The sequence below is a fragment of the Alosa sapidissima genome, chromosome 13, assembly GCF_018492685.1.
Source record: "Alosa sapidissima isolate fAloSap1 chromosome 13, fAloSap1.pri, whole genome shotgun sequence".
NCBI lineage: Eukaryota > Metazoa > Chordata > Actinopteri > Clupeiformes > Clupeidae > Alosa > Alosa sapidissima.
In genome coordinates, this window is record NC_055969.1 from 1,317,058 (window position 1) to 1,336,163 (window position 19,106).

The following is a 19,106-nucleotide window of genomic DNA, read 5'->3' on the forward strand; positions in this document are numbered from 1 at the left end:
TCACAGGTGTTTGTAGACCAAACCTATGCATAAATCTCAAATAGTATACCTGTATCACTAATGGTTCCAAAACTACAGCCCTTTGAAGTTTCAAGTCATTTTAAGCATCATGGTGAAAAACAATTTTTGTTAAACTCCCAACATTATTGGCTCTTTTGGTATTTCACACACATTAGTGAAACTATGTGAATAGAAGTATATTTTCCTGTGAAAATAAAAAATCCAAACAAATCAGGTGTATCTTGTGTAATTCCCCCTCTGCATGGCTATAAATTCAGACAGACAAAGAGCATCAAGATGGAGATCAGTACTTTGTAAGAAATTGGAAAATGAATAATAAAAGGAACATATTCAAGAAAAAAGGGGTTTCTAAAATTCAGTGCATTGTCAGATGCAGAAAAAACAATGCTAACGAGTTATCTTCTTTTTATGAATGCCACTTGGATCCACACAAGCCCTCATACCTTGTTATGAATACTTTCATGTGATGGAAACACACATGGTCATCTTCATCAAGTGAAATACCTGATCTCAACTGAAGTAACGCTTCAATCTGACAATGCACTGAATTTTAGAAACCCCTTATTTCTTGAATATGTTCCTTTATGACATTCATTTTCCAACTTCTTTCCCAGATCACATGGAGACGAAGCACTGATCTCCATCTTGATGCTCTTTGTCTGTGTCTCACAGAGGACTGCATACCATAAGACTTTGCCTAACCAGCTAGCTAGTAATTATTAAAGTACGCACAGGCACTGATAGGTTGAAGCTGGTGTAGAAAACTTGTTACAAAGATGGCAATTATGCTAAATCTTCTTGTTGCATGTATGATGACCAGTCAGTCATGTGTGTATAATTTACTTGATCAGTTTATTTTCTCTAAATACGATTTATTTATGTGTAGTATGTTGTTCATGCTGCAATAATTATTTGGAGCAATTCAACTATGAACCATAAACTGTGTGATTAGATTGGATATGTGCAGCAAACAAGTGACTCTCTTACTCTTACATTGACTTCCATTGTATTAAAAGAGCACCACATGTGGTGCAAAGTGGTACTGCAGATCCAGTACAAATTCAGTGGATTTATAGACAATATTTTTCAAAAATCTTATTTCAATGAAGAAACTCAGCAACAAGTCCAAGTTTTGGGCAGATGATCCTCACATTCAGAATGATTTATGGTAAAATTTAAAAAAATCCTGTCAACTGTCCACGTGGTTAAATGAGAAGATGAAAACAGGCTTTTTGAAAATCAAGCCCAATTAAAAAAAAAATTCTCTGAAAATATGATAATGATACCAACCAAAGTTAATGCATGGACATGGCCTTATAATCCATATATGAGTGGGGAAAAAATCTGGGGCCGTATTACAGAAACTTCCTATCTTAACTCAAAAGTTAAGATAGGATGAAGACAAGATACGATTTTCCTCAATTTGGTATTACAGAAGCAAATCTTAACTAAACTTAGGAATCCTATCTTATCTCAGTTAGGAAATCCTAAATAAGCAATCTAACATCGACGATCGACTTTTAATGACTGTTACCTAGCAACTAACGCAACGTTATCTTGCGAAGTAACTTTTGCCTGCTGCTACAAGTCCTCAAATCTCGTCCGTCATCTGCCACATCGTTATGGATGTAAAACAACGTCGTGCTTTGAACTTCAAACCGGATGAACTGGAGGTATTACTGAGTTGTGTTGAAAAATCTAAGGACATTACTAGGAAAATTTTCCCCAAACATTACAAAAGAAGCGAAGGATAGGGAGTGGGAAAAGATAGCAGGTACGGTATCCGCCGTAGCAGGTGTTAGCAGAGACGTCGAGGCGATTAAAAAGAAAGTATGCACCCTAACAAGTCAGACCAAGAAGAAGGCGGTTCTGGTGGCCAAAGACCAGAAAAAGACTGGGGCTGGATCTTCTTCAGTGCCTCCTCTAACAACTGCGGAGACTCGAGTCCTTGGTCTCGTCAACAAGGTGAATTATGAAGGTAAGAAAATAGGTGGTGTTGCCTAGCCCAGGGGTTCCCAAAGCTTTCCACGACAAGGCCCCCCAAATACCACTAGGTTCTGGCCAAGGACCCCCTTGATGTGTTACTAAACCCATCAACAATACTACGGCAAATGTAAAAATACATTAAGCTAATCCTAATAATTATTTTAGCCACAAGCACTTCGGGATGGAGCATACCGTGTGTAAAAATTGCATTTGGGGCTTTCTGCTATATGAGAGCTATCACTCTACTATTATTCCCAGTTATTATCATGGAAAATATAATGTTCAGATATGCGACAAATTATTATAATGGCATTGTATTTTTCAAATGTATTTATTTGTTGCTTTTATTTTTCCATCCAACTTGCTGAGGCCCCCCTGGCACCCTCTCGCGGCCCCGGCCCCCACTTTGAAAACCACTGGCCTAGCCTACCGGTCATGTTCTCTGTAGACTATCCCTAACGTTACTCTTAGCGATCTCATAGTTAATTACTTTACCATTAATCATATTTATAGCCTACAATAGCAACAGACTGCTTCTGCACGTGTCAAGGAACAATTTTTGAAGTCTTTTCTGTCAGAAGCCATCAGACAAGTAGCCTGGGAGCACCCATGCTGCCTTTTACTTAGTTTGGCGTTAGCAGAGTACCAGACTAACTTAGGCTAGGCCACCTGACATTGCTTAGCCTGACAAACCATCCAAAACCACGGCAAAACTATCAGATTCCAAAAATAATTTAGGGGAAATGCATGGATTCCAGTTGCTGCTACTGGAAGAAACTGGAATCCATGCATTTCCACTGAATTAATTTTGGAATCTGATCCCTTATCATACCTGTTCATTCTTACTCGTTGCTCGACTTATCGTGACTAAATTCAAGATGGCTGCAAACGCTAAACTTCGTGAAGATACTGTCTGTATAAATCGTCTTGTAAGTAAACTACCAGTGCTTTTTCAAAGTTCTCAATGTCTCGTTTTAAATGTCAGGGCCCTCGGAAGTTTACCAATGAAGTGTGGAGATACATTGAGCCTCGTAAATGGGTGTAAAACAGTGATTTATTTGCATGGCTAGCCCGATGCCGAAGCACCACTATTGAAAAAGCTGTTGGTAGCATCGGCTAACTAGCGCCAGATTTTGGAGTGCAGGGGACAAGCCGAGATGGGCTATGAGACATACGTTCACACTCGGTATCATGTTTCAATACACTTTAGGTCAATATCACACCGGAATTCTCCTTTAATAAGCATGCATGTAACAACTAAAATTCCTTGTATCCTTGTACTGTCCTGTGGACTGTCTTGCACCACTAATTAACTTGTCTTGTGCAACCTGCCCACTGTGCTGTGTACTGGCCTGTGTCACTGGCCTACTGTCCTCCTGTGTCACTCATATTTATGTTTTATTTTATATTTATTAATTTCTCTCTGTGTGAACCTATAATATAGTATACAACTTGACTAAGCTAGATTCTCCTCTTTTCTTGCAGAAAAAAGTCCAAAGCTACTGAAAACACTCTCTGACACCCAGGGCCTGTTGGCCATAGAAAGGGAAAAAGTGGAACTGATGAGAGAGCGTCTTAACATTGAGAGAGAGAGGCTGGCCTTGGAGAGGGAGAGATTCGAATGGCGTAAGGGGCAAGGAATGTGCAGCAAATGCAAAAATGAAATGTAATGTAATTTACACTGTTTTACATATTTTGATGAATAAATTAAGCTTTTTAATATAATTATTTGTGTATTTATTAGGGCCTTGCAAAGAAATCCTGGATCAGTTGATTCCTTGTATTCAGCCCATTGTAATTCACCTCCCGCGCCTCTTCAGGTTGTTCATTTTCTGCAGGTTCTATCTCTGGGTCAGGGAGGTTTGCAAATCTGCACGTTATGTAGAACTGCAGTAGCTTTTATGAATAACACCACTTTTTCCGGAGAATACTGAAGGTAACCTCCACTGGTGTCATGGCATCTCCATCTGATATTGGAAAATATGTGTCAGGCTTATGGGTTTACGGTACATGCTTAATAGAACAGATAAGCCTACTTTAATGCAAGGTTCAATATCTTATACCTGCTCTTCCAGACTCCAAACAGACGCTCCTGTCTTGCCCTACACTTTTTGTGTGCTTGATTGTATCTAATAACAGACAAAACAAAACAAAAACGAAATTGAGGAACCAAGCAAGGTTAGACTCACTGCATCAGAGTAATATTTTAAAAATTAGGCATACCGCATGTCTGCTGGTGTTTGTTCATCTCCCACTGGAGTCATTAGAAAGGGTTTTAATGGATATCCAGAATCACCAAGCAGCCAACCACTCACATTTCCTTCTTCCAGGTAAGTATTAATGTCACTGGAGATAATGAAGTTGACATTGGTGGACAATTAAAGATTTATTCTTTTCTATTCCATTCTAGTCTATTCTAAGTACATAAAGTTACAGTAGGCTATATGTGGATTGGGCTAGGTTAGAGTGACCACCTGTCCTACTTCATGTTCTACTGTTCAGCGATTTTGAACCTCTAGGCCTATCCCATGTTCCACTTTTTAATTTGACCAAGATGAAAAGTCATTTAGGTAGACTATGTATTATGGAGGTACACATACACACACACACACACACACACACACACACACATATATACACATACATACACACACACAGAGGGCTTTAGAGGTTCATGCTGTGCTTGATGCTGAGTCTATATGAAGTATACACAGTGAGCAAGAGTTTGTTTACTTGCTGTGTATACGTTTTTCTAGAAAGGTCATACGTTTGGAATTGAACAAGATTAGGCCCTATGCCAAATAAATTGATGCCATTCATAACAAACATACTGGTAGGCCCTATTGATCAAAAGCAGGCTAAATTCACTTGTTTGTGCTAAACAGATGCCGTGGTGGCCTAGTATATGTGTAATTTCACAAACTAAGTCTCTCCCATGAAAATTTCCCTAGTTTTCTGTCTAATTTTTTTGAAGGGGGGGGTGGTCACCCCATAGGTCAAATCTTACAGCAACAACAACAAAAAAAGGTGTGGCATGCCACCTTGTATTGAAGACGAAAGAGTCATGAGCTGATCCTGGCCACCTCGCTATCAAATGCCTTATGGTCATGTTGTGATCGCCTATAGCCTGGATATTGATGGCATGGTATCCTTTGCGGCAAACGTAGGCTACTTCGTCTTCAGTGGGGGCTTTGATTGGGAACAGAGATCCATCTACCAGACCTATGACACCAGGCATGCGAGAGTCACGGTAGAAAGCCTCCTTGATTTCTTGAAGTTCCCTTCCTCTTGGAAACTGTATGTAGCGAGCGGCTAGTCTACTTATTGCAGTTGCCACTTCTGTCAAATTTCTGGACATAGCTGGCTGAGATATTTTCGCTAAGTCTGCCACTTCGCTTTGAAAATCACCTTTTGCAAAGAAGCGAAGCGCATTTGTTAACTGTACAACAACCGGGAGAGCCCCGTGACGACGGGTAGGCCTCTCCAAAGCTGGGCGGAGTTGATCGGCTAACTGTAATATCATGCACAATAAAATAACAATAACAATAATAACAATAAAATACCTGCCATAACGATAACTATGTTACTAATTAGCCAAAGCAAGCCAAATTACACATAGCCAAAGTGACAGCTGGCGACAGTTAAGACAACACAAGGGTTATCCTAAAGTTAGGAAAGTTTATTTAAGATTTTTTGAGGTTAGGATGCTTCTGTAATACACTTTTCTTAACTTAAGTTAGGATAGGAAAATTGACTTAGGAAAGGTTGTTCTGTAATCGCATTTTTCTTAACTAAGACCCTAAACTCCTGTTACCATGGTTATCAGACAGTTAAGATAGGATTTTCAAGTTAGGAAGTTTCTGTAATACGCCCCCTGATGAATTTGTGTCACATACTTTTTCAATGAGAACCCCTTAAAGGTGATGATGTCTTTTCACATAATGAATTTATAGCCATTTTCAGAGCTTTGCAGAGGGGAAAGTACACAAGATATGTCTGATCCGATTAGATTTTTTATTTTAACAGGAAATTGTACTTCTATTCACATAGTTTCACTAATGTGTGTGAAATACCAAAAGAGCCAATAATGTTGGAAGTTGAACAAAAAGGATTGTTCACCCCGATGCTTAAAATGACTTGAAGTTTCAAAGGGCTGTAGTTTTGTAACGATTAGTTATACAGATATACTATTTAAGATCTATGCATAGGTTTGGTCTACAGACACCTGTGAATTTTTTCAGATTTTTTTGGAGGGTCACCTGCCAAATGTTGCTGAAATTGGGTGATTTCACACAGAATGACCCCATAACGATAAAATACACTGAACAACGATAAACAAAGTCTCTCCTTGTGTTAATGAATGTGACGGTTAAAATTCGATGGGTTCTGATTGGCATTAGCTTTTTATCGTTCTGAAAATCGCTCTGAAAGTGATCCCCAACGATATCGTTCTTCATCTCGTTACCGTTATGGTTTATGTGTGAACGTCGTCATTCATATTAACGAGAACAATATTTATTTTTAGTTATCGTTATCGTTCTTGGTGTGAATGGGCCTTTAAAGGTTGTATCAGCCCCAAAAAAGGCCCAAACATAAATAATCACATTCATCTAATCTTTCCTAACGATCCACTAGCTGCCCGCCCCATAAGTACCCTGGAAATCCAGAGTTCTCGCGAGAGCACAATTTGAATTGTGCCCGCAAGATACTCTGGCCACGAGCAATGATCCAAATTTCTTCTATCTCTCGAGCAAGAGGGACCAATCAAATCGGTGTAGGCGGGACAAAGGCGAGCTATACTGATGAGTGACACTGATGAATTGTTGTGATTGGTCGTAGCGTTATCCAACTGCGTGCAGTGAGAGTTTCAAATGCATGCTTGGTGCCGCCCCTCGAATTGGGCCATTTTCATTACTCGTGGCCAGACCCTTAATCTGAAAGATTCCAGGGTCTGGTTTACCAGGCTACCCCATAAGCAGGCCTTTAAAAAAACGTGTCTCTGTGGGCAGCCTAGGCTCTGAGATCTGCACACAAAAACAATTGCTACCAACGAGTGTTGCCAACCACTAAAAGGCAAAATAAATGTGTTCCAACCAATATCGGCGTCACAATCCCTTTTAAATCTAGCATTGGCAATATCCCCTTATAAGGCTATGGAGCTACAACTGGGTCATTCCACGTCAATTCAACCAGGGCCCACGCACTTAAGTCTCTGAAAAAATTACCAGGTGTACCTATGTTACCCAGGAGACACACTGTAAAATTACTTTTATGTAAGATCAATACTTTCCAAGATACAGCCAGTTTAACAGGGGGAGCGGGATGTCGATTTTGTTCGGCCTCTTCTTTTTGTTGAAGTTCACAAGCCAACAGCGCAGGAACTAAACCATGTAGGAGGCTCAAATTTTGCATGCTGGTACATCAATAGGAATAGCACCAAAATCGTCACGTTTGGTCTGGATGATCCTGCATGGTCATAGCTGTCCCTCAAAGTTGATCAAAATTGTATTGGAGATTTTGGATGGGCTCTGTTTAGGCCTTCAGAAGACATATTTGTACTCAACATAGGCTCTTGATTTATTTTCCTTACTGAGATAAGTAGAAACACTCTCACAAAAAGCAATGAACAGAAAATAAATTCCTTCAGGGTCTGAACAGCAGTCTGAAAGTCTGAAAAATCATTTTGGTTCTCATTTTCAGAGCAACATCGTATCGTATCCCTTCTTTTTAAAAACACCAATTTGACTTGTCTTATGCAAATCTTTCTTTCTTACTTTCCACCCTGAACATGGGCAAAATGCACCATTGAGATCAATATGTTTTGTATAGAGTTACCACAGGTTACTCTATACAACCACAGGTGGCACTGTGGTAACACTATTTAAAACATATTGTGACGTCAGCGCCGGACATATTTGACCAGGCATGGCAAAACCAGGCTCAAGTTGCAGAGACACAAGTCGCGAAAAACGACTTTGAAGGATTTTTTTCAAAATTAGTTATTTTTGTTTATTAATTAAGATAATTACAACGAGGAAGAATCTCTCGGTCTGACAGCAGAGGAGCTAGATCGTAAGATATCAGATGCTATTTCCACAGTTACATTTGACTAGAGACCGACCGATCGATCGGCCAGCCGATTTAATCGGCCGATTTTTTGCTATTTTTTTAATCAATCGGTATCGGCCAATTTTCTTATTTGGCCGCGCCGATTTTAAGTCAGGCACATCTGCGGGCAGCTACTTGGAACACAGCGCGAGGTTTTAAAAGAGACGGTCTATTTATAACTAAGAAAATCTTTGGTTTCAAGAAGGAGCAAGACTGTCTACAGGTAAGGCATCAATTTTTACATTCCAGTGTCCCAAAGTCGTATATTTTCTCTTATGATTTCTCTTATGGTTGTAATCTGTGATGTTGCTTCATTTACCGAAAGTGCGTTGGGAATGCGCCGGCAAGCCTGTTTCTCGAAAGCATTGTTGCTAACCAGTTAGCAACTTAGTAGGTTGCCTATGGGAAATTGCATTGCAACCAAGTAAGTTGCTAACTTAGTTAGCAACGACACTGTCGAGAAACACACCCCTGGTGACCAGCGTGATGTTTCGATCTAAACTATAGTAACGGACAATCTAAGTGAAAATTTAACAAAAAGAGGACGCAAATCTAACATGTGAACGCTTTATAACACTCTCATCCCATGTCCATTCGTTTTCAACTGCATCGGAGTTAAAGAAGAAATGAAAGTTGCTTAGCGTTGTGGCTACGAGTGCGTTGGGAATGCGCCGACTATGCAAGCCCCCGTCCTCAACGCCGGTGACTGCTATGTTACGATCTAAACTTAAGTAACGGACAATCTAAGTGAAATGATTGAGGAAAAAGAGGACGCACAAATAACAAGTGAACGTTTTAAAACATTGTCATCCCGTGTCAATTTGTTATCGCGATGTATACATGTTTGATTTGATGCATGCTCACAGCATGCTGGGAGACGGAGTTTTATATTGTTGAAACCTAGGTCTGTGGTAAGGCATGGAAGTTCCATAGTGAAACTGTATAACCTGAACATGTATTTTGCCGTTTTGAAGTAACTATCTGAAGTTGTCACATCATGGAAGTCTTCTTGCACTCTGTTAAACATATTAAAATGAATAATTAATAGACTAACAGACTACAAGAAGTCATACATTTGTTAATTCTTGTTGTTATCGATGAGTAGGCCCCTACAGTAATTTTTATATAATAGCCTACATAATATTTCTACTATATACATAAATATATAGTGTATATATAGAACATATGTTATTTATAATTTATCATCATTTTTATATAATAGCCTACATAATATTTCTACTATATACATAAATATATAGTGTATATATAGAACATATGTTATATCATATGTTGATTTTTTAATGTTCAATAAATCGTGTGAAGTTTACAAGTGTTGTGCCTCCTCTTACTAGTATGATTTTTAGCATGCCAATTAAGGATAATACGATAGCATATCGGCCCTAAAAATCGGCAGGTCACATCGGCCATCGGCTGACTCCGACCGTTAAAAATCGGTATCGGCATCGGCTTTAGAAAAACCCAAATCGGTCGGCCTCTACATTTGACGGGGATAAAGTTTGTGTGTTAGAAACTTTATCCATTGCTACTAGCTAACGTAGGCCTACTGTCGTTAGCTATTGACACCATATACTATTAGCCAAAACCCATTACAGATAGTTCCGGTGGGCAATTAATTTGAATAATGCGAGAATGTCTTGTTTTGACTGATGGCAGGGTGCCTTGCATCGTGTGCATTCAAATTAACAGGGTTTGCAAATGTGATCTCATGTTTGTTTAGTTCGCGTTTTAGACTATTTTATCCATTGCTAAACCTGCTTAATCCATTGCCACCCTGGTGCCTTGCACTGGGTGTTCATTCAAAATAACATGGTTTGCAAACGTGATCTCATGTTTGTTTTAGACTACTTTATCGATTGCTACTAGCTGGTTCTGTAAGCCATTACAGATAGTTTCGATGGGTCATTAGCATCATGCACTGCAGGCTGATAGATCAGTGACCGTGACAGGGGGGAGGGTTGATCTTAATGTCATGTAAATGAGGACCATTGTGTTCCCCTCTCATGGATTGAGGGAGAAAGTAGTCAAATTGAAAAACCTGATTTCTCAGCTTGTAGCTTTGAGATGTGTATACTTTAAAATAGCTACAACTTATTCAAATATTATCAGATATAAATATTATCAGACTCCATGAGTGAGACATCATTGGATAGCTTTGAAACTACACTTTCAGAATCTGTGAATAACTCAAAATGTCTCTGGGGAGACATGTGCCTGGTTTTCCCATGCCTGGTCACATATGGCTGCCGTTGCTCAGTGTCCTCCTCAACCTTACGTTTTTTCATCTTTCTAGTTGTTATTCTCGCACATTTTTTATTATGCGCCATACGCTGATCACTTACAATAGATAGACTCTCTTAGATATTAAACTAAATCTGCAAGCCACAACCACATCGGGGGACTTTCACTCCACTAGTTACCGAAGTTGTTTACATGGTTGTTTACCTTGGTTACCTGGGAAGAAACGCCGCCAGAGAAAAAGAGGTAAAAGAGCTGGGATATTTGTCAGATTGAGGAAAATCTATTCACTTATATCCATAGCCAGATATGCCAGACTGGCGTTTCAACGTGATATCAAGAACAGCAATGTCTTTGTTCATTACGGAGACGTGGTTGGACTACTCTATTACAGACTCTGTTATTCTGCCGGAGGGACTCTCCATCCATCGGCAGGATAGAACAACGGAGTTGGGCAAAAACAGAAGAGGTGGTGTGTGCATTCTGGTTAACAAATGCTGGTGTGTGGATGTACAGAGGGTCCCCGTTAAAAATTGACACTTCATTCACGATAATGGTGATTCACGCAGCTGGGTGACATGTAAGTACAACTGCAGCCGCTTGGGGGCAGCATAGTCCGCTGTGGCGTTCAACGGTCGAACTGGACGGCGCATTCGACAGCAAGGGCTGTGATTGGCCGAGTTTTCAGTGCGTTTCTCTGTTTTTAGCAGCCCCTGCAACATGCTAATCCACTGTAGCCTAAGCTTTGTACATAATGTTAAACATAGTTTTGGATTCAGTGGCAAGATTTCTTGATTGTATAGTGCCTGTCTCTCAGTAATGTTTTAAAATGAGAGCTTCGTCAGCTGGCAGTTGGCTACTTTGTCGGTAGTCATGAGAAGTTCGCTTGCTAACAGAACATAAAAATGCTGCCCAGAAACCTTGTGAATAGTTCTGACACTAACGAGGTTGAAATATAGCCTTTGCCTACAGCATCTCCTTAACAGTAAAGTTAACAAAATGACAACATTCATATGACAAAGGAAAACGAATCCGGTCACTCAAGACTGTGCCGCAGCCGTGGGGCAGAAGACGCTTGGTGGCCGTCCACAACGTTATAAACTTAACCTAAATAGTCGGCTGCTGTAAGCTACAATCGGATTTTATTGTCCCTGTTGTCTCAATGATGATAACATCTCATTTCCGACTATATTTCAAAGTGTGCCGTTCATTTGCATTATTAACATAACATAGTATTTTGTCATTTTTGGCGAAGACATGCATTCCGTTAGGGATATTGAACATATTTAACATTCTCTAACCATCGTGATTTCGAATTGGTGCAGTTGTCAGCACAAAAACTCATTTTATTCTTTTGCTCTTTTGCATTGCTCTATGCTGTTCTATGGTGCTTTCTGCCTCTTGGTTGCGCACGCATGTTTTCGTGGCGTTTCATAGAAATCCATATATAATGAGCGCATAAAACGACTTGTTGACGTTTTGGGACATTAATCTACATGTAGGCTACGTTAAGCTTTAAGGATTGTATGTCCTTAATTTATTTATATAGGCCTATTTAGGCTACTTGCGCAAACCCTGGATACTTTTATTGCCACACAACAATATTGGTGGTATTTGTTACATTAGCTTCAAAAGGCACCGCTTCAGAAAGCTGCACTGCTTGTGAAAGAAGGGGGTGGGGGAGGGGAGCTTGCAGCCAAGTGTCGGAAAAATGCATAGCCTACAACACAGAACCCGCTTCTCGCATGAGTCACTGACAGTAGACACGCTTCCAGCCTAATGACTTTCACACATTTTGAATGATTTACAGCAGGGGTCTCAAACACACGGCCCGCGTCCTGCCCAATTCCGGCCCGCGACGTATGACAAAATAATAATGTAATCCGGCCCTTGAGGCTATTAATTGCGACAAACAACGATACTGCTTAAAATAGACGATAGATCCAGGTACGGTGACAAATCTCATTTGTAGGCCTACTCTACTCTTCAAACCCAAAATCGCTGCGCAAAGTTTTCAGGAAATAGGCCTACTTGTATTACACGCGAGAAACACAAAGACGTGCATAATGACGCGGAAGCGATGCAGGCCATAGTGTTGCAGAAATTGAAGCAGAAATTAAGCAGAAATAGGCCTACACCAAATGTTGAAAAACGTTCACGTGTGATGAAGTCTTAGGTAAGCTATGTTATTCACCTATTCTAATTCTGAAGAAGAATATCCTTTTGGAGATTATGATCGATCGTCTATGACAGTGATAGTCACGGTGCGTCTCTGAATGGAGGTGCGTGTATACAATGGTGTCCACTAAGCATACCATGCTTGTTTCGACCCTCTGCCCAACATAGCTTGGAGGTTGCAGTGGTAATCGTGATAATAGTGTCCGTAATGGATGTGGTACAGACAGTAGGGCTAGTAGAAATAGGGCTCTAAAGAACTACAAAGTCACCCGCAATATGATGCGAACTTCTGGGTACTGCAGATTACCCGCGATAGGAACTGTTTGACCAGAATACTTTATTATAGGCCTATATTGTAGTAATCTAGTACTAAACCACAACATCTTAGGTGTTGGTATACATCTTAGGTGTTTTCCTGTTAATTTGTTATGTGGGTAATATGAAAAAAGGAAAGTAAACCTGCTTAAATATGTTCATCCAGTATTTACTGAAAGGTGCATAATTTGAGGTGCTTGCCATCCAGTGACAAATTAGATGGGTAAATTTACCCCCTTCATAAACTTTTGTTTTACTCAAAGATTTTTACATTTACAGTAGGACTTTATCTCTGACCACTTTCAAGCCATGGCCTTTTGAAATTTTGATATAAAAATCCAATGGTGTTGGCAATGGCTTTCTTAACCCTGATGCCTAGTTTGCCAGATTTAAAAAAGTTATGAGAGGAAATATTTTTACTTGGTGTGAAACACACACACATACCTGTTTTTATGTTTTTCATTTATTTTATAATTTGTATTAATATTTATTTTATCATTATTTTATTTATAAGCTAAGGTTGCTAGCACAGGTGTCTAAAACTAGATAAAAACACTTGCACTTTCTGTTTGCAGTTTTGTGTGATATTTGAAAAAAAGAACATTGCATTTCAGAAATAGCCGGCCCTCCAATCAGATGACGTTGGCAGAATTGGCCCCCAGCTCATTTGAGTTTGAGACCCCTGATTTACAGTATGCCTAGACACATTAGCGCTCCACGTGTAGAGACTGTGCAGAATACAATGTGTGAATGATGCTCAATGATTTGCCAATAGCCTATAATAGTCTTCTGCTGGGTTGCATGTACTGTATAGCCTACAGTTTTACTGTAAATTTTTTCAGCCTTTATTGGTTAAATGACCATTTTTATTACGAAAATATTTCTTAACTTCAAAAACTCAGTGTCTAAAACTCGGTGTCATTCAGACTCAACCCTCTTGACGTTTGGTGATTAATTGACAGCTGTTTTGGGACACGTTAAACTTTCTTTATAATGCGCATAAAACGACTTGTTGTTTGGGACATTAAGCTACGTTAAGCTTTTTCACGTTAAGGATTGTATGTCCTTAATTTATTTATATATTTAGGCTACTTGCGCAAACCCTGGATACTTTTATTGCCACACAACAATATTGGTGGTATTTGTTACATTAGCTTCAAAAGGCACCGCTTCAGAAAGCTGCACTGCTTGTGAAAGAAGGGGGTGGGGGAGGGGAGCTTGCAGCCAAGTGTCGGAAAAATGCATAGCCTACAACACGCTAACGACGCTAAGATTCACCAACAGAGCTACGGCCAAGTGGGCAGATACGGATGCCTGCTCTTCAGGTCCATCGTCACAGAGGAACACTATAAAGCCTGGAGCAAAACCACCAACTGGGATGGAGCGAAGGGCAAGCGAGCACTGCCGCAAAATGTGAAAAACTTTGTGGTCTCAACACTACAACGAAAGTTCCCTGCTATGGGGAGGAGTGAACTGAAGATCAACGAATTCCTCCGCACAACACCCAGATCTTCCCAGGGATTCAACGTGCTTTAAATTTAGACTGTAGAATGTAGAATGTAGACTGTTCATTATTTCAATAAATACGTTTTCTCTGAAGCACTTTCCCGACTTCGTCTTTCTATAGGCTAAGCATATCATGAAGATAGAGTAGAAAACTGGATTTAACTAAACAAATGTAACTAGGCTAAGTAAACTGATTGTTTACTCTACAGTAGGCTATGTTCCCCCTCTCAGGCTGTACAGTAGGCCTATTGAAAGTAGGCTAATGAGCTCAATAGACACGTTAGCGCTTCCATTAGGAAACTTTCGTTGCAGACTTTCACAACTGATTGTTTAGCCTACAGTAGCCTACTGTAGGCCTACTCTACAGTAGCCTAGGCTATAGGTTATGTTCCCCCTCTCAGGCTGTACAGTAGGCCTATTGAAAGTAGACTAATGAGCTTAGACACATTAGCGCTTCCAGCCTAATGACTTTCACACATGAATGATTTACAGTAGACACATTAGCGCTCCACGCAGTGGCGTAACTAGGCCTAGTAGGTGCAGCAAGTGCAGTCGCACCAGGGCCTATGACCTCCGTCGCTACCCCCGCAATGCAATTGCTGGAAAATTCTATACCGGTCCTTTCTGACTACCTGCGTGCCTTTGACTAGGCCAAGGCTACAGCGCAGACACTCGCAAATAAATGGGGGTTCAGAGTACATTTGAAAATGTGAAGAGTGAAGCGTCACTTTGACGAACTATCGGAAGATAAACGCTTAACCGATGCAGAGAGATACTTCAAAGTGCAGGTATTTAATGCAACTCTGGACATCATAATCAGTCAGCTCTCCCAAAGATGTGCAAGCATGCGGGAAACTTGTTATGTGTTTGAGTCTTTACGTCCTATGATCCTTCAACTCGCAGGTGATGATGAACTGCTTGAAAAGGCAGTACGTTTGTCAGACCATTATAGCATGGACATTGCACCGACATTCCCAACACAACTCCTCTCATTTAGGTCTTGCTTTAAAGCAGAGATTTCACAGAAGTCATCTATTTTTCAACTTGCCAAAAGGCTGGTGGTAGATTATGACAGTGTAACATCCACATTCGGGGAAGTGTGTGCTGCTCTCATGTTGTTTCTACATTGCCTATGACTGTGGCAACAGCTGAGCGATCTTTTTCCAAATGTTCAACAATTGCTGGTGTACAGGCTATAATCAATTAGCTAAATCATTTGTCCAGCTGTTTAAACATTTTTTCGTGTTACATTCAAACGCAAAAGGTGCTTTGATATATTTTGTTTAAACGTCGGCAAGCAGGCATGCTGCGGTTGCAATGAATGAGGATAATTGGTTTTATCTGCGGTGTTATTTTTTGCATTTTGAATATGACTCGCTCCAGCACGTCTACTTTTTTGCACGGTGCTTTCTTAAAGGAGCTGCACCATCTTACAACAATTGCATCTACATTTTCATATTAGAATGTTTTGTCAAGTGTAAGCTTAAACTACCGTGATCAAATTAAGTTTCCGTGCCCCCGCTGAAAGTCTCTTATGCTCTTATCGTTACACTATCAAATCTATAAGTAACCGTGACAAATAGGGTATAAGATATATAAACTCACGCTATTGTATTATCATATATGTTTGGTAATGGCTCAGCTTTCTCTGATTGTTCTACTGACTTGGAAACTGCATCATGGAAGCAGTAAGTCAAGTCGCATCAAAAATAGTAGTGGCAGAACTCCAAAGTGACACCTTGTGGTTGTTTGTGTCAACTGCCGTTTGTGCCATTTCTGCTGAGAAAATGGGGATCGTGATTCCTGAAGGAACCCGTCCAAACTTAACGGGGACCCACTGTACAAACGACATCGACAGGGTGCTCTCCTGACCTCGAACATCTCATGGTCAAATGCAGGCCTTTCTATCTACCCAGGGAATTCTCAGCAGTCTTTTTCATCGCTGTTTACATTCCACCACATGCTAACACCACACGGACGCTGGACGATCTGTATGAAATTATTGATCGGCATGAAACTCTGCATCCGGAGGCCGCATTCATAGTGGCCGGCGACTTTAATAAAGCCAACCTGAAGAAAATTCTACCGAAATACCACCAGCATGTGAGTTTTCCAACTCGAGGTGATAACACCCTGGATCATGCATACACTCCATACAGCCATGCCTACAAAGCATGCCATCGTCCAGCCTTCGGTAAATCGGATCACTCTTCAGTCTTGTTACTGCCCGCCTATAGACAGAAGCTGAAATGTGAGCGGCCTGCGATTCGCTCAGTACAGCGCTGGACGGATCAATCAGATGCTGCCTTGCGTGACTGTTTCCACACAACAGACTGGGGAGTTTTTCGGACTGCTGCTGATAACATCTATGATTACACTGAGTATGTAACGGGCTATATGCAAATGCCATGATCAATGATGACATTGTACCAAGGATGACCGTACGAACTTTTCCTAACCAGAAGCCATGGGTGAACGGAGAGGTATGTTCAGCACTCCGAGCTCAGACAGCTGCCTTCCATTCTGGCAATCCAAGCGAGTACAGTAAAGCATGTTATGAACGGAGAAAATCAATTAAAAGTGCTAAGAGACAGTACAGGGAAAAGGTGGAGTCACACTACAGCGGCTCTAACACCAGAGACATGTGGAGTGGACTAAGGACAATTACAGACTACAGAGGAAGGAGCGTCAGAGGCGTCTTGCAGAGGAGCTGAACTCCTTCTGTGCCCGCTTTGAAAATGACATCAGGTCAGAGTCTCTGTTAGAGCAAGATTGCTGCCCATTTCAGTTATCTGAAAGAGATGTGTGTAAATCATTTAGAAGGGTGAATCATAAAGCTCCAGGACCTGACAACATCCCAGGTCGTGTTGTCAAGGCTTGCGCATCTGAACTGGCTGAGGTCTTTATGGACATCTTTAATCTCTCCCTGCATCAGTCTGTTATCCCCACATGTTTCAAGAGGTCCACCATCATTCCAGTCTCTAAGAAATTAACAGTGAGCTGCCTTAATGATTACCGACCTGTTGCTCTCACCTCTGTTGTTATGAAGTGTTTAAGGTTAATTAAAGATCATATTACATCCTCCCTGTCTTCTACATAAGATCCACTCCAGTTTGCCTATAGGCCAACCAGGTCCACAGACGATGCGATAGCATTTGCTTTGAACACTGCTCTTTCTCACCTGGATAAGAAAAACACCTATGTACGGATGCTCTTCATCGACTACAGCTCCGCTTTTAACACCATAGTTCCATCCAAGCTGATCATGAAATTGAGAGACCTGAACATTAGTCCCTCTCTGTGCAGTTGGATCCTTGACTTCCTGACTGACAGGACACAGGCGATACGGCGGGGTAATATCATCACCTCCACTCTAACACTCAGCACTGGTGCACCGCAGGGATGTGTGTTAAGCCCCCTGCTGTACTCGTTGTATACTCATGACTGTATGCCATGGCAACTCACACCTCAAACACCATCATTAAAGGAGAATTCCGGTGTGATATTGACCTAAAGTGTATCGAAACATGATACCGAGTGTGAACGTATGTCTCATAGCCCATCTCGGCTTGTCCCCTGCACTCCAAAATCTGGCGCTAGTTAGCCGATGCTACCAACATCTTTTTCAATAGTGGTGCTTCGGCATCGGGCTAGCCATGCAAATAAATCACTGTTTTACACCCATTTACGAGGCTCAATGTATCTCCACACTTCATTGGTAGACTTCCGAGGGCCCTGACATTTAAGAGACATTGAGAACTTTGAAAAAGCACTGGTAGTTTACTTACAAGACGATTTATACAGACAGTATCTTCACGAAGTTTAGCGTTTGCAGCCATCTTGAATTTAGTCACGATAAGTCGAGCAACGAGTAAGAATGAACAGGTATGATAAGGGATCAGATTCCAAAAATAATTCAGTGGAAATGCATGGATTCCAGTTGCTGCTACTGGAAGAAACTGGAATCCATGCATTTCCACTGAATTATTTTTGGAATCTGATCCCTTATCATACCTGTTCATTCTTACTCGTTGCTCGACTTATCGTGACTAAATTCAAGATGGCTGCAAACGTTAAACTTCGTGAAGATACTATCTGTATAAATCGTCTTGTAAGTAAACTACCAGTGCTTTTTCAAAGTTCTCAATGTCTCGTTTTAAATGTCAGGGCCCTAGGAAGTCTACCAATGAAGTGTGGAGATACATTGAGCCTCGTAAATGGGTGTAAAACAGTGATTTATTTGCATGGCTAGCCCGATGCCGAAGCACCACTACTGAAAAAGTTGTTGGTAGCATCGGCTAACTAGCGCCAGATTTTGGAGTGCAGGGGACAAGTCGAGATGGGCTATGAGACATACGTTCACACTCGGTATCATGTTTCAATACACTTTAGGTCAATATCACACCGGAATTCTCCTTTAAGTTTGCTGATGACACCACCATAATCGGCTGTATCACAAGTGATGATGAGTCTGCTTACAGAGCAGAGGTGGCAAACCTGACATCCTGGTGCCAAGACAACAACCTGCTGCTCAACGTCAGCAAAACCAAGGAGTTGACTTCATATCCGTCTATAACAACTTGTTTGTGAATATCTGACCACTTCTGCTGCTGTGGTAGGCTATGAGCACAGGGAACCAGTAGGTGGAGAAACCAGAAGGCACACAACACCGGCAAACATGTGACTGGCAAGACCGGAAACGAGTTTGCGGCGCAAGTGGTGTCTTAGTAGCTGCC

The 19,106-nt window shown here is 40.9% G+C and overlaps 1 protein-coding gene across 2 annotated transcripts in view; it reads right to left on the bottom strand.

The window, feature by feature from the left end:
- scamp1 (secretory carrier membrane protein 1) overlaps window positions 1-19,106 on the bottom strand; it is a 94,382-nt gene that overhangs the window by 74,282 nt on the left and 994 nt on the right. The window contains exons 2-4 of one of the 2 annotated variants that reach the window (XM_042058553.1): window positions 4,231-4,353; window positions 4,071-4,136; window positions 3,811-3,974 (exon numbers count right to left, since the gene is read on the bottom strand). The exons of the other annotated variant lie outside the window; for it this stretch is intronic. The gene's annotated coding sequence lies outside the window, so the exon portion shown is untranslated. The remainder of the gene's footprint in view (window positions 1-3,810; window positions 3,975-4,070; window positions 4,137-4,230; window positions 4,354-19,106) is intronic. 2 annotated transcript variants of the gene reach the window in all.